This window comes from Oryctolagus cuniculus, chromosome 10 (genome assembly GCF_051225735.1).
Source record: "Oryctolagus cuniculus isolate XC-2025 breed Fujian yellow rabbit chromosome 10, ASM5122573v1, whole genome shotgun sequence".
NCBI classification, from domain to species: domain Eukaryota; kingdom Metazoa; phylum Chordata; class Mammalia; order Lagomorpha; family Leporidae; genus Oryctolagus; species Oryctolagus cuniculus.
Genome location: NC_142876.1, coordinates 60,061,210 through 60,076,872, shown reverse-complemented (window position 1 = coordinate 60,076,872; position 15,663 = coordinate 60,061,210). Strand labels below are relative to the sequence as shown.

The 15,663-nt window shown below is 40.7% G+C and overlaps 1 protein-coding gene across 2 annotated transcripts in view; it reads left to right on the top strand.

Moving 5' to 3' along the window:
- Positions 1–15,663, top strand: part of LPIN2 (lipin 2) — a 101,971-nt gene that overhangs the window by 18,401 nt on the left and 67,907 nt on the right. The gene's annotated exons all lie outside the window — the stretch shown is intronic.

Below are 15,663 nucleotides of genomic sequence, written 5' to 3'. Positions count from 1 at the left end.
TTTTTTTCTTCCCTCCTAACTTCTGATGATTTGCTACGATCTGCAGTGTTCTTGACTTCTAGGTGCATCACCCTGATCTGCCTTACTTTCAGAAGACATTCTTCCTGTGTGCATGTGTGTCTCTATGTTCTAATTTCTTTTCATAAGGACAGAAGTTATGCTGTCCCAGGCCTCACTCTAATGACCACATGTTGACTTGAATACCTCCGTAAAGATCCTATTTCCTAATAAGGTTACAAGCAACAGAAGATGGTCCAAGTGCTTGGGCCCCTGTACCCATGTGAGAGACCCAGAAAAAGCTCCTGGCTTCTGGCATCGGATCATCCCAGCTCTGGCCATTGTGGCCATTTAGGGAGTGAACCAGCAGGTGGAAGACCTCTCTCTGTCTCTTTCTCTCTAACTCTGATTCTCAAGTAAATCTTTAAAAAAAAATTCGGTCATACGCTTAACTTGTTTGGACCCTCCAATTCCTTTACCTAAAGTTGCCCCCTTCTGCCCTTCCTCCTTTTCTGACAGCATCTCTTTTATTTCCTTTACAATAGATATTCCCAGTCTCAAATTGTTGTCCCTCTTGCTCCTTTAGAACGTAGGCACCAAAAGTGGATATTTGGCACAGTGATTAAGATGCCAATTGGGATATCCACATCCTATGTCAGAGTGCCTGGGTTCTAGTTCTGGATGCACTATTGATTCCAGCTTCTTGCTAATGTGCACTCTGGAGGACAGCAGTAGTGGCTTAAGTGCTTGGGTTCCTGCCACCCACATGCTAGACCAAGATCAAGTTCTGTGCTCCTGGCCTTGTTCAGCCCCAGCCTCAGCCCCTGCTATTGTAGGCATTTGGGGAGTGAACCAGCAGATGGAATATAGGTACCAATGGCAGGAACCTCATCAAATATCCACTTTTGGTGCCTACGTTCTAATGGAGCACGAGGGACAACAATTTGAGACTGGGAATATCTATTGTAAAGGAAATAAAAGAGATGCTGTCAGAAAGGGAGGAAGGGCAGCTAAGTTCATCAGTGCTTGAGTCTGGCTCAGAATAGACTAGTGTCTGACACACAAGAGTAGCCCACTGCTGGTGAATGGATTGGTGGATGAAGCAGGCTTTACTTTCTGACATTTCTAGGATTGCTTCACTGACAGTTGTTGCTCTTGGAAGTCTTCCTTTCTTGGTGAAGTAGCTCCGTGTTTAAGTCAGCTTGCGATAACGCACTGGTGCAGCCTTACATGGTGTTTGTTTTGTGAAGCTATGTAAAAAAATGGGACACAGCCCTAACAGGATTGATGGGTGGTGCTGACAGCCACAGTGCAGCTGGTGTAGCTTCTGGCTGCACAGCCTCTCCCTTTATCCAGTCAAATGTCTTCCCAGAGCCAGGAAAGGGAGGTCTCCCTTCTGATATTTCTGAATATTTTCATAGGATTCCAGTGGACACTATGCAGAATAAAGTAGGGCAGGAAATTCGAGCTGTGTTTGACTGCTATTCAGAAAGATACACTCATCGCCATAGCCTCTTTTTGTTACCCCAGGACTCTGCAGATGCAGCACAGGAAGCTTGGAGTTCCCTGGTGCTGGGGACGGATCTCTCATGGTCACCATATTCTATTTAACTGACATGGAGAGACCCAGGCAATTTCTAAGAAGCTGGGAATTTGTGCTTCCTGATCTAGCTTGACTTCTCTCTAGGGTCTGGGATGCTACATTCCTGAGAGCTAGAGCTGGAAAAGTTGGAGATATTTTAAAAGTCTGAGAGTCTGTCATAGGTGTGAGGATTTTCCTGGTCACTTCTGTGACATCAACTAAATAAACTGATGGAATGATTGCTTGTTTTCTTCCCTTTTTAAAAAAGTATTGATTCTAATAATCATGACAATCTCCATCTATCAGAAACATGATCAATGCAGTTTGTGAAGATGGTGAGATTGTTTATGCAGCAAAAGTCACCTTTTGTCTAGAACTAAAGTTATACATTTCATCATGGGGTGCTGTGGGGTTGCCAGTACAGGGTTGTGGCATTCTGATGATGTCTTGAAAGGATTGTGGTAGCTTTGACCTCACTTGTATTCCTTTAAATTTCATTTAGGTTTAGAAAAATACAGACCTCCAGAAATGAAGTATACATATTTATGAAGTGCTGATTCTGGCATCTTACATGCAAAGTTTATGTCTGATTATAGAATAGTGATTACTAGAAGCCGGGAAAGGTAGTAGGAAGAGAAAAGGAGGGAGATTGGATAATTGGTACCAAAACACAGAGAAGAATAAGTTCTAGTGTTCTATAGCATAAAGGGGTGACTATACTTCACAAATAACCCGTTAAATATTATATTATATGAAGAAATAGAATAGAGGAGCTTAAAGACGCCAAACAATTTTAAGAAAATGGAATTGCTAATCACCCTGATTTGATCCTTATGTGTTGTATACTTGTATTAGACTATCACATTGTACCCCATAAATTTGTGTAATTATTATGTATTAGTAAATTTTTTTTTCAGTTAGCTTTGGCATTCCTAGCAGTTATAGAGAACTTGGTTCCTGAGACAAGGTCTTTGTAAAACCATATGATGCTTTGGGGGGCTAGAGTGGTGTGGTTTTGTTGTGAGATGTGTTTGTGTGTGTGTGTTTGTGTGTGTGTGTGTGTGTGTGTGTGTGTGATATTCTAGAGAAGGATACTGTCCTGGGATGTAAACAGCTGAATAGTCATTTCTTTTCTGCATGCTTGTTAAGATAGAGGTGATGGATGATGTAATTGATGGGCATTCTGAATAACGTGTAGTACTTTATTAGTCTGTAAAGTATACCCATAAGATCTGATTACCTTGGACTCATCAGTTTTACCCCCAATTATACATGCATAATAAGGAAACTCCTGTTATTGCTGTTTTGAAAATGTAACTGTGAAGGGAATATAACCAAAATGTGCATAGTCAAATGTACATCTCCCACATGACAGTATATTCATTTCGATGATGCTGTCATTCATAAAATCATGCTGTGAAGCCTTTTTAAATCGCTGTCCGTCTTACAGTGTGTCCTTTATGCTCAGTGTTGGAAGATCTTTATCTTTCAAGTTAGATTGGGCTTTTGAAAATAGAACCATTTCAAGTAATATTTGGTCGGGGCTGGTGCTGTGGCGTAGCAGGTAAAGCCACCATCTCTAGTGCCGGTGTCCCATATGGGTGCCGGTTCAAGTCCCAGCTGCTCCACTTCCAATCCAGCTCTCTGCTGTGGCCTGGGAAAGCAGTAGAAGATGGTCCAGGTCCTTGGGCCCCTGCACCCATGTGGGAGACCTGGAGGAGGCTCCTGGTTTCTGGCTTTGGACTGGCACAGCTCCAGCTGTTACAGCTAATTGGGGAGTGAACCAGCAGATGGAAGACCTCTCTCTCTCTCCCTCTGCCTGTCCTTCTCTCTTGGTGTAACTTCCAAAAAAAAAAAAAATCTTAAAAAAATTTAAAAAGTCATATTTGGTGAATTAAGCATGTTAGAGGGATGAATCTTATTTACTTTTAGACTATAGTAACGAGTTTTGATCATATGATACTAGTTTTGGTTTTTATCCTTTGTAGCACATTATTATTTCCACAGTAAGTTAAATTTAAATATAGCTGTTTCAGATAGGAGCACTAACAACATATGGACAGTGACATATTTAGGGAATCAATTTCTTGTAGGCTTCAGAGGTATTTAATGTAAAAGACAACATGCATGTTAAAGAGAGTTAGGTGGCATGTAGGTGTGATAACCAGTTTAACACTAGAGCGTGGTAGAAGAGGATACACTGGTTAAGGTACCTTCCTTCCCTAAGTTGTGTGAGTGCTGGTGTGGGAACTGCTGGATCCACTAGTTTTTACCTGAAGACCATCCCTTTAAGTCCCTGTGTTCCTCTGACCCATTGTAGTCTTAAATTGGCAATTGGGTTTGGAATGTGAATTATACTGAAAACTACTTTACAAATAGGCTGAACAGTAGAATTCAGTTAGATGGGCCTGAGGGAATGGGGAAATGATTTGGGAAACTAAGACAAAGAGATGCAAGGAGCAGTTGCTTGAAGTAGGAATTTAGATTTAGAAGTGCTTGTTTACTTTCCTATATCCTTCACTAAATAATGAGCTCATGGAGCATAAGTCAAGGAGCCATGCAGTTGGTAATTTTCTTCCTTCTTTTTGTGAAAAACACATTAAGTAGCAGTTAGTTTCTAGGTGCCACCTCATGGTCCTTGCAGTAATTCTGACTCCTGCTCTGTGGAGGGGTCATGAGAAGCTCAGGGAAGGCTGAGCCCAGAAAGTGCTGAGGGGCTCTGGGAAATGGAAGAGCTCTGATGTGGAAAACTTCCCTGTCTGAATTCAGAGCCCACATTGGGTGCTGCTGGTCCACATCTAGCTTGTGGGACTCCGTCAGGGGCCACATACGATTGGTTTAAACCGTTAGTTCTCAACTGGAAGTAATTTAGCCTCCAGGAAGCAGTCATAAGCGATGGGAGACACAGCCAGGAAGGGTGCTCCCGACACCTGGTGGTTGGAGGCGAGGAATGCTGCACCTCTCTTCCCCTCTGAGAGAATTTTTTTTTTTTTTTGACAGAAATAAATTGATTTTTCCACCACTGGTTCACTATCCAAATGTATACAATAGACAGGGCTGGGCCAGGCCAAAGCCAGAGGCTCAGAACTCAATTTTGGTTTCCTACATGGGCGGCAGGGACCCAAATATTTGGGTCATTACCTACTGCCTCCCCATGTGTGCATTAGCAGGAAGCTGGAATTGGAAGTGGAGCTAGGACTTGAACCAGCACTCTAAAATGGGATGCCAGTATCCCCCAATCAGGGACCTAACCATTGAGTGCCACAAAGCCCACCCCTCTCAAAAAGTTATCTGGCCCCAAATGTTAGTATGCCAAGACTGAGAAACCTTAGTCTAAATTATTAAAAGCTGTAAATACAGATACCAACCCCATGGCCTAGCCTCCATTGCCCTAACAGCCGTACAGAAGGTGTGCTTTTTCTAGATGTCTTTGAGAGCCTGCATGCAGGTCTGCTGCACAGATCTGCTTGGAAAGCACAGGACACAGGTCCGGAGACAGTGTGGTTTGTGCTTAACACTTGTTCTCTTAGCTAAATTGTCTTCAGAAAACCTTGCTATAGAACTGATGAAAAGAGAAACACAATGTTTTTGCTGCAGGTTTGTGCTATACAGAGCCTTCTAAAGTACAGGGGGAAAAGCTGAAGGCAGTCCTCATACAGGGCAGTAGAAAAATGTTTTAGAATATTTTATTTCCACAGTTACAAATCTTTGATAGACATGCATTTATGTATATTCTGTACATCTTCATTTTAAGGACTGTTAAGATGTAAGGCTAGATTGCGTATGTATTAACTACTTTGGCCAGAGGGTAATTGAAGTTTTCAGTACATGCATGTTCTTATCTTCCAAATAGCACTTTGGATTGGAATCAGCGATTTCTTGCTTGGTATCTACGTAGTCCTGCCATAGTGCTGCTTGTGTGGGTATGCACATATTCTGCTGGTGTTCACACTCTGATTAATGAGATGACACAGCTACCATGAAACTGTCTCTCCCCCATCTCCATCTCCGTCTCCATCTCTTATCTGTCACCTACCTACACATGCACTATTCTTTACTTCTAGAAGTTTAGAAGCTTAGTTTTAGGAATTAGAGTTGGGATCAGAAGTGGATTTGTTTTGGTACTGTGTCATTTTGCCAGAAGGAAGAAGCCCTCTGCTGAACATAGCTGTACATAAAATGAAAGTTATACATAATTTTTTATTGAGGAGTCATTGTTGTTGTAGTATCACCATACTCGTGATGAAAACTAGGTTGTAGGAAACAATTTAATTGCTTTCCGTTTAGTAGAGTTAAAGACTCATGTAACTAGTTTTTACAGTATCAGCTTGTTTTACCTAGAAGGAAAGCATGGAAACTATCCAGTTCATTTTTTCAGATGAGGAAATTGAGAGTTAGTGATAGTCAATTATTTGCTCAAATAACCTAGTAAGATAGTGACAGTGTAAGACTAGGATTTTATAGTATTTAAAACCTAGAATTAATATATTCTCATTTTAAATTCTGGGTTATATTGATATTGCTTCAAGTTTCAATTAAGGTTTCATTGCACAGTTTTCTTATTGTGGCATATTACATATAAAACTTGACATTTTAACTTTTTAAAAGATTTATTTTTAAAGATTTTATTTATTTGAAAGGCAGAATTAGAGAGACAGATTTCCATCTTCTGGTTCACTGCCCAAATGGCTACAATGGCCAGGACTGGGCCAGGCCTAAGCCAGGAGCCAGGAGCTTCATCCAGATCTTTCATGAGGGTCACAGGCCATCCTTCACAGTTTTCCCAAGTGCATTAGCAGGAAGCTGTATTGGAAGTGGGACAGCTGGGATTCAAACTAGTGCCCATAAAGGATGTTAGCATTACAGGTGGTAGGTTTACCTGCTATGCCACAACACTGGCCCCAGTTTTAACTATTTTTAAATATACTATTTGGTGGCATTAATTATATTACAGAGTTTCGCAACCATCACCACTACGTCCAAAACTTTTTCATTACCCCAAACTATAACCATTAAGCAATAACTCCATTCTCCCCACCCTGCCTCCTGATACCCTGTGTACAGATTACTAGGGAATCACAGGGCACAGATCTAAGAGCAGTGTGGCTTTCACTTATTACCATGTTTCCTTGATTAAGTTAGACTTTCTGTTTATGAGTTTGCCTATTCTGGATATTTCATATACCTGGAACTATTTTGTGTTTGGCTTGTTTGATTTAGCATATACCTAGTTTACTGTATAAATTCTTATTTATATGTAGCTCACATTACCTTTGTATGCTTACTGCTTTTCACATTTAGTTTTGTGATTAAAATCTATATTAAAAATTTGAGTAAAATTAGTTTGTTAAAATGATTATGATTTTTATACAAATTAAATATTCTTTTTCTCAGCCTTTTTTTTAAAGTATGCTGAAAGAAAAATGCAATAAAATGTCACACTTGTTCTAAGTGCTATTGCATCCTTAGAAGAGAGGAACATTTCTTGTAATGTGCTACTTCGGATATCTCTTTGCTTTTCTGATCTTATCTGTGTTCTGTTATTATAAGCTTATATTGAAGACATTACTAATGTTTAACCTCTAAGAGTAGCAAAGCTGACTTGACTTCTATTTAAGATTGATTTATTTAAAAGGCAGAGTGATAGCGAGAGGAGAGACAAAGAGATATCTTCCATCTGCTGGTTCACGCCCCCAGATAACCACAACAGCTAAGTCTGGGTGACAGGAGCCCAAGTACGGGAGCCATTCTTCACTACTTTCCTAGGCATATTAGCAGGGAGCTGAATCAGAAGTGGAGCAGCCAGTACTCAAACCAACACTCAGATGTGGGATACTGGCAACACACTGAGTTACAACACCAGCCTCTAACATAACTTCGCTTTACAACTGCGTTGTGTTATTTGAGGCTTTCCTCAGTGAGGAAGCAGTTACTTCCACCATCTGAAATTGTGTTTGTCTTTATGTGTGTAATACAATTGTCATGTATAAAACTGAGTGTCAAAACTGCAGTTTTTTCTTTTTCTTATGCGCTTTAGTTGAACTTTAGATAGGAATAGTGTCAAATTTTGAAGGCAATAATTAAGAATTTGATTATTTTCTTTTAATTTAAATTTCACTAGTTACCCTTACTTGGTAAAGTTTACATGTAGCATTAGGATTTTCTGTTGTAAAAGTGACTTCCTTAAGTTGTCATATATTAGCAAATTAGCCCTTTTTGTTCCTTGTTAACTTCCTGAAGAACACAGAGGAACCTGCATGCAAGAATAGGAAACATTGCACATCCTGACAGAAGTAAGAGTGGCAGAGTACAGTTAGAGGTTGAGAGGCTTGGTGGAAGGTGAAAAAAAGCAGCAGAAATTGGGAGAGCGGACCTCTGAAGCAAAGCAGGGTTGCCAGGTTCCATTGGGGGTCCATTTGAGGCTATAGGTCAAAAATTTATTGCCATCTGTCCTATTGAGCTGGCTCTTCCTGACAGCACTCATGCTGATTATTAAGATAATAATGTCAACTGTGAAGGTGGTATTTTTTCTTTAATAAGATAGAGTGCAAGCTGTAACTTAAATTATGGTCTCTAGAATCAAACCTTGATTTATATCCTGGTCTTTCACTTTGTACCTATAAGACATGAGCAGATTCTCACTGCTAAAGATAATTATGTATGTAAAATGTTTATTGTTTATGTTCTTTGTATATTTATCTCTTGACTTCCTATTGAATGTATTTGTGTGAACTTTATATGTGAAAGAACTACTACATTCTTGCCCCAGAAACTACACATGGAGAAGATTATTGCTGCCTTTTTTTTGGTTTCTGAGTACTTAGCATTACTACAGCAGCTATTCGTTTCTATATGTGGAAGATGGTGGCAGGAAGTAATCACGAATATTTTTTAAATTCAAAAAATTCTAGGTGTTTGAAGTAAGTGAAAGATACCAAAGCAACAAAATAATTAAAGCAACCATCCCTGGTTTTTCAAGTGGTTGAGAAAATCTTGAGGTAAAAGGGAAAAGTCTTTTTGGGAGTCAAGGAATGTATGACTGAATGTTGCCAATCTCATGATTTGTGATTGTCTTCCCTGGATTGAGATAATGATGGAATCCCTTTTGCTCACCTTAATTTAACATTCATTGCTGTTTTCTTTGGTAAATTTTAAACTATCTCACTTTTTTGATATAGAGTGGAGAAACCCAACATAATGCTTCCCAAAGTACTTTCAAACTTGGCCTTATGGTGTTGTGAAGCTCTAGGATGCCCCTGTTACTTGTATGTTTGTGGCAGATTATTTGTTTCTGCATAGGTTAAATCACGATAATTTAAAAATTATTTAGTATTTTTTAATTTGACAATAATACTGATTTCAACATGATTTCTTGAGTTTGGATGAAATAAGGATGACGGTCCTGTAATTAGTATGTCATTCTGTGCATCGCCACACAACTGCTGTTCAGAAGGTGAAGAGAAGAAAATGATGGACATTCAAACAGAAACATTGTGTGCTTCAACACATCCTCATCTCTACCTCAGTGAAGCAGGGCAGAAGGGTTCCCATTTCTTTCAGCTTTATTTTGTTGGAAGTGTCCAGAATTATGCGACAGAAATCAAGCCATAATTCTCCTGATCCTTAATTTGTCTGTTTAATATTACTCTTGATGATCAGATATACCTGGCTGCTGCAGCCAGGCAACTGTTTTTTCTCTCATCTGAAAATATTGGGTGAGGGGCCTGCACTGTGGCACAGCAGATAAAGCCACTGCTTGTAGCACTGGCATCCCATGTGGGTGCTAGTTCAAGTCCCAGCTGCTCTGCTTCTAATCCAGCTCCCTGCTGGTGTACCTGGGAAAGCAGCAGCAGATGGCCCAAGTTCTTAGGCTCTGCACCTACGTGGGAGGCCCCAAGGAGGCTCCTGGCTTCAGATCTGCCTGGCTCTGGCCATTTTAGCCATTTGAGGAGTGAACCAGCAGATGGAAGATCTGTCTCTCCCTGTTTTTCTCTCCATCTCTCTCTAACTTTGCTTTTCAAATAAATAATTAAACATGCACACACATATGGTGAAAGCTTAACCTAGGACATTAGTGTCAACAGGGTTAGAACTCAGAGGTTTATTTATTCCCAAACTCCTTAAACTTTAAGGTAAACACTGAGGATATTCCAAGCCATACAGTAAATATTACACATCAACCCTTGAACTTGGTAGAAGAAAAATTTGCCATTAGTCACCTTTTATTAAAAAAGTAGACCAATCAGAGTAGAATACAGAACATGTGACTCTTAAATGAGAAATCTTCAAATGTTTTATTTTTTGGAGGCCATCGACCTCAGGAGACCCTTCCTGTTTTTCTCCTATATTCTTGGAAAGACCTTGTTTGCATTTGATTATTCATTCACAGTTCAGTGCAATAGCCACTAGCTGTCCTCTTTAGAGTTTGGGGGCAGTGTGAGGATATTATGAAACACTGGAACTTGAGTAAACTATATAGCCAGCATCTATTAAGCAATTAAACCCCAAATGTTTGAAAAACCTGAGCAGAACCAAATTTTCGCGTTTAATTTGTTTCCATAGTTTAAACAGTGAATTATAAGTAATTCTGAATAGAGGAAGAAACCCTTTTTATGCTGTAATGTAGCTGGTAGGAGAGCTAGCCAGTGCTAAATTGAAACAAGGAAATTTGTTGCAGGTGGTCTGTGCTCTTTCTACATTGTGGTTCCCTCAATAATGAGTGTCTTTGAAGATGCAGAAATGCACTGGAATTGATTCCTTTATTGTGATATAATTACAGTGGAGATTATGAAATTCTTTGTAATTGAAATTTTAAAAAATATTTTCATCATGATTTTTCTCCACCCAAAACTTTCTCATTTTCTCACATCTTCATTGGTAATCCAGGAGAAGGGTATTGCTGTTCTGCAATATGGCCACTAGGGGGAGTATAATTATTTTATGTTTGTGGTAAAATGAGAACGGCTTATGGCATAAAAGTATTTCTATTAAATCAGTGTAGCACAAATTCAAAGAAGCAAATTTTAGGTTAAGAAGTTTTAAATTAATCACCGCATTTTCTCAAAAAGCCCATCATATACATCATCTTTACGTAACACATACTTACAGGATTAGTAGGAGAAAAACAGAAACAAAGAAGGTATATATTTTACTTAGCATTGTTATCACTTGTGGAATCTGAATAAGATTCTGATTTTTGCCAGCGCCATGGCTCACTAGGCTAATCCTCTGCCTTGCGGCGCCAGCACACCGGGTTCTAGTCCCGGTCGGGGCACTGGATTCTGTCCCGGTTGCTCCTCTTCCAGGCCAGCTCTCTGCTGTGGCCAGGGAGTGCAGTGGAGGATGGCCCAAGTGCTTGGGCCCTGCACCCCATGGGAGACCAGGAGAAGTGCCTGGCTCCTGCCATCGGATCAACGCAGCGCGCCGGCCGTGGCGGCCATTGGAAGGTGAACCAACGGAAAAGGAAGACCTTTCTCTCTGTCTCTCTCTCTCACTGTCCAGTCTGCCTGTCAAAAAAAATTTTTTTTAATAAAAAAAATCTGATTTTCCTGACTAACATTTTAGCTTTGTTTCCCTAAATGATACTGTTGTTTTGAAAAATTCATGTCTTGGTAAAAACTTCGAACTTCCATCTCCCTTCTTTCTTAAGATCACTCAAGATGCTGAAAGTAATTTTTTCTTAGTATTCAACCACTTATTGTTATTTTAACCTATAAAAAAAGTTTGACATCATAGGGATTTGAAATTGCTGGTCCTGTAACAGGCGTTGTGGTGCAGCAGATCAAGCTACCTCTTGTAACATCTACATCCTACATCAGAGTGCTGGTTTGGAGTCCTTGCTCCTCTGCTTCTCATCCAGCTCTCTGCTAATGTGCCTGGGAAAGCAGTGGGTGATGGCCCAAGTACTTGGGTCCTGCCATCCATGTGGGAGACTCAGCTGGAGTTCCTGGTTTCCTCCTTTGCTCTGGCCCAGGTATGGCTGTTGTGGCCATATCAGGAATGAATCAGTGGTTGAAAGTTCTCTTTGTCTCTCCTTCTTTGTCACTCTGCCTTTCAAATAAGATCTTTTCTGAAAACTTGTTAAACTCAGTGTTAGCATTTATTGACAGAGGTGATAGACTAGAACCAGAATGTCAGGTTGATGCTGAGGTCACCCATGGAGGAAACTGTAGGTTTGTGCCGGGTGGTGACATAAGTGTTTACAAAATGAGCTAAATCTCTGATGGATCCATGGTGTATTCTCCCTTGCAGTCAGGACATTCTGTGACTCATAGATCAAAATAATAGAATAATACCGTGACTAGCAGGAAACCCGAATGGTTGACCTGGGGCCTAATTATTGTGTAAGAGCCCTTTGAGGTGAATGTTGCCTGAACAGAGTTCATCCTGCTGACCTCTGTCCTCTACCACTAATCACTTATTTTATGCCCTTCCTCTTCTGTTTCTTGTCAGCCTCCTTCCTCCTTCCTAGCACATTCTTGATCTCAACTTAGAATAATGAAAAAAAGCTCTGAACCGAAAATTGGGAGGCCATGTGTTCTGACTAAGCAGGTTATCTTGGACTAATTGCCTGATCCCTTTCTGGACTGTTTTGTCACATTCAAAATGGATAAGGTTTTTGTTTTTCCTTTGCATCCTCCTTCCTATTTATAAATTTCCCTTCCTGCATATTTTCTTAATCTGTGCCACATTTTGTCTCCCCTGCCCTCTGACTTCTCCCTTCTTTCATCTTTGGTGGTTTCTTTTTAATCTGCCTGTGTTGTTCTCTTACCTGCCTCCTCTTTTCTCCTGGTCTCTTGTTTCTCCTTCCATTTCATTCCTCCACTAGCAGCACCCCAACATTGGATTTTTATTACTGCCTTCTGATGCCAGGGATCTGAAACTACTGCAGGTCTTGCAGGTCATGGAGGAAGAAGATTTCTTTCTTTCTTTCTTTTTTTTTTTTTTTTTTTTTCTTTTTTTTTTTTTTTTTTTTTTTTTTTTGACAGGTGGAGTTATAGACAGAGAGAGACAGAGAGAAAGGTCTTCCTTCCATTGATTCACTCCCCAAATGGCCAGAACTGCACTGATCCGAAGCCAGGAGCCAGGTGCTTCCTCCTGGTCTCCCATGCAGGTGCAGGGCCCAAGCACTTGGGCCATCCTCCACTGCCCTCCCGGGCCACAGCAGAGAACTGGAGTGAAAGAGGAGCAACCAGGACTAGAACCCGGCACCCATATGGGATGCCGGTGTCCCAGGCGGAGTATTAACCAAGTGAGTCGTGGCGCTGGCCCCTAAGATTTCAATTTTTATATAGGCATGTAGACCGTAAAAATCCGATCACTGGGGCCAGCATTGTGGGGCAGTGAGCTAAGCTGCCACCTGCAGCGCTGGCATCCCTTATGGAAGTGTGGATTTGAGTCTTGGCTGCCCCATTTCTGATCTGGCTACCTGCTAATGTGCTTGGGAAGGCAGCAGAGCATGGCCCGAGTACTAGGACCACTGCCACCTGTGTGGGAGACCCCAAAAGAGCTCTGGGCTTCTGGCTTCAGCCTGTACCAGTCTGGCCATTTTGGCCACGTGCAGAGTGAAACAGTGGGTGGAAAATCTCTATTACTCTGCCTTTCAAATAAATAAATCTTTTTTAAAAATCCAATCACTTTTCTTTTGAAAGGAGAGATTTGTGTACATGATGTGTAGTGAATTAGGTTACAAGCCATGGTGGCTACTTTGTTGTATTCCAGGCCACAATTTTACCTGGTAGACAAGACAACAAGCAAGGAAGCATGTTGATGCAAGAAAAGTTCCTGCTAGTTCTACTGAAATTGTTTCAGTTCTGCCACTTAACATTTTTATTATATGAACCTTAATATATTGCTACATTAAACATTATCACTTCTCCCTTGCTTGGTCAGGTGTTTAGAAATTTTGTCTTTTTGTGAAGTTTAGAGATAGAGAAGGTAGTTTAATAATGTGAAGATCATTCACTATATATGGATTGGGTAGTATATTTTTGTTGAATTAAATACTTTCACAGAATGATAAATTCCTGCCTGTTTTAGTTCTTCAATAGGTGAAACTTTGAATGCTCCTCCCCTCCCCCTACTGCTTTCAGAGTTGTTTCAGCAGGGACCTATAGCAGTAGGGACAATAGAAACAGGATATAAGCCACATGTGTAATTTAAAATTTTCTAACAACACTAAAAAGAAAAAACCTGGTAAAATTAACTGTAATAATACCTTACTTAGCTCAGTATATATAAAACATTACCATTTCTGCTACAGTTATTTGGCACAGTGGTTAAATAGCACTTGAGGCACCTGCATTCCATATTGCAGTGCCTGGTTTGAGTCCCAGCTCCTTGGCTTCTGGTACAGCTTCCTGCTAATGCACATCATGAGAGGCAGCACTGATGGCTCAAATACTAGGGTCCTCACCATCCACCTGAGAGACCTGAGCTCCTGGCTTCCACCTACCCTGGTCATGGCTATTGTGAACATTGGAGGAGTGGACTTGTGGATAGAAGATCTTGCTCTGTCTCTCTCAAATAAAACAAAAACAAAAATTTTTAAAAATTCCAGATGTGGGGCTAGCATTTGTGGCATAACAGGTAAAGCTGCTACATGCAGTGCCAGCATTCTATATGAATGCTGGTTTGTGTCCCAGCTGCTTCACTTCTGATCCAAATACCTGCCAATGGTTTGGGGAAAGCAGTGGGAGATGGCCCAAGTGCTTGGCCCCTATCACCCATATGGGAGACCTGGATGAAGTTCTTGGCTCCTGACTTAGGCCTGGCCCACCCCTGGCCATTGTGGCTGTCTGGAGAGTGAACCAGCAGATGGAAAAATCTCTGTCTCACTGTTTCATTCTCTGTCACTTTGATTTTCAAATAAATAAATAAATCCCTAAAAAATTTTCAAATGTATATGCTATGTTTGAAATAAAATATTGGCCCGTGCCGTGGCTCAATAGGCTAATCCTCCACCTAGTGGCGCCGGCACACCGGGTTCTAGTCCCAGTCGGGGCACCAGATTCTGTCCCAGTTGCCCCTCTTCCAGGCCAGCTGGATTCTGTCCTGGTTGCCCCCCTTCCAGGCCAGCTCTCTGCTGTGGCCCAGGAGTGCAGTGGAGGATGGCCCAAGTGCTTGGGCCCTGCACCCCACGGGGAGACCAGGAGAAGCACCTGGCTCCTGGCTTCGGATCAGTGCGGTGCGCCGGCTGCAGCACGCCGGCTGCAGCACACCGGCCGCGGCGGCCATTGGAGGGTGAACCAACGGCAAAAGGGAGACCTTTCTTTCTGTCTCTCTCTCACTGTCCACTCTGCCTGTCAAAAAAAAAAAAAAAAAGAAATATTACTATGCCGATGTGTGATAAGCATAAAAAAATTATGAGATTATTTCACATTCCCTTTTTTTTCATTCCAAGTTTTCAAAAGCTTGTGTATATTTTACACTTAGAACATGTTGCATTTGGAACTAGCCTGATAGCAAATGCTCATTATCCACATGTGACTAATGCTATTTATAATGTGTAGCACAATCTTAGACAAAAATGCCTTGAATAAAATAACATTCTTTATTAAAAAATATATGGAATGACAGCTATTAAGACTTTAGAGTTTAAACATCTGCATGAGTTTTGGGGGACACAAGTTGTACTCTACCCATAACATGGTTTTGGAATCAAAGCAAATACTGGCCTCATAGAGTGAGTTTGAAAAGAATTGATGTTCTTAAAAGTTTAGTAGAATTCAGCAGTGAAAAAAATAGTATATTTTTGTCTGTTTTAGATTTTTAGAAAAATTCAGTTGCATTTACTGTATGTTGAGTTACTAAGAGCTGGTAAGGAAATACCAGGAATCTTTGAATTTTACAATATTGCAACATCATGTTCTTGAAGTAGAATGAAATGTGCTGTTTACTGTGCTGGGTAGGATCTCTCCCAGAATTGTCAAAATATATTGGGTTGTGTCATATGTGACGAAGTAAACATGTTTAGTTAGTTGGACGCTATGAAGTAAATGTAGCTTAGCTGACTTTGAGGAAGCTGATTTTCAGAAAATAGATGTAAATTATGTCCCTACCATGATTAATTTACATAAGATCAC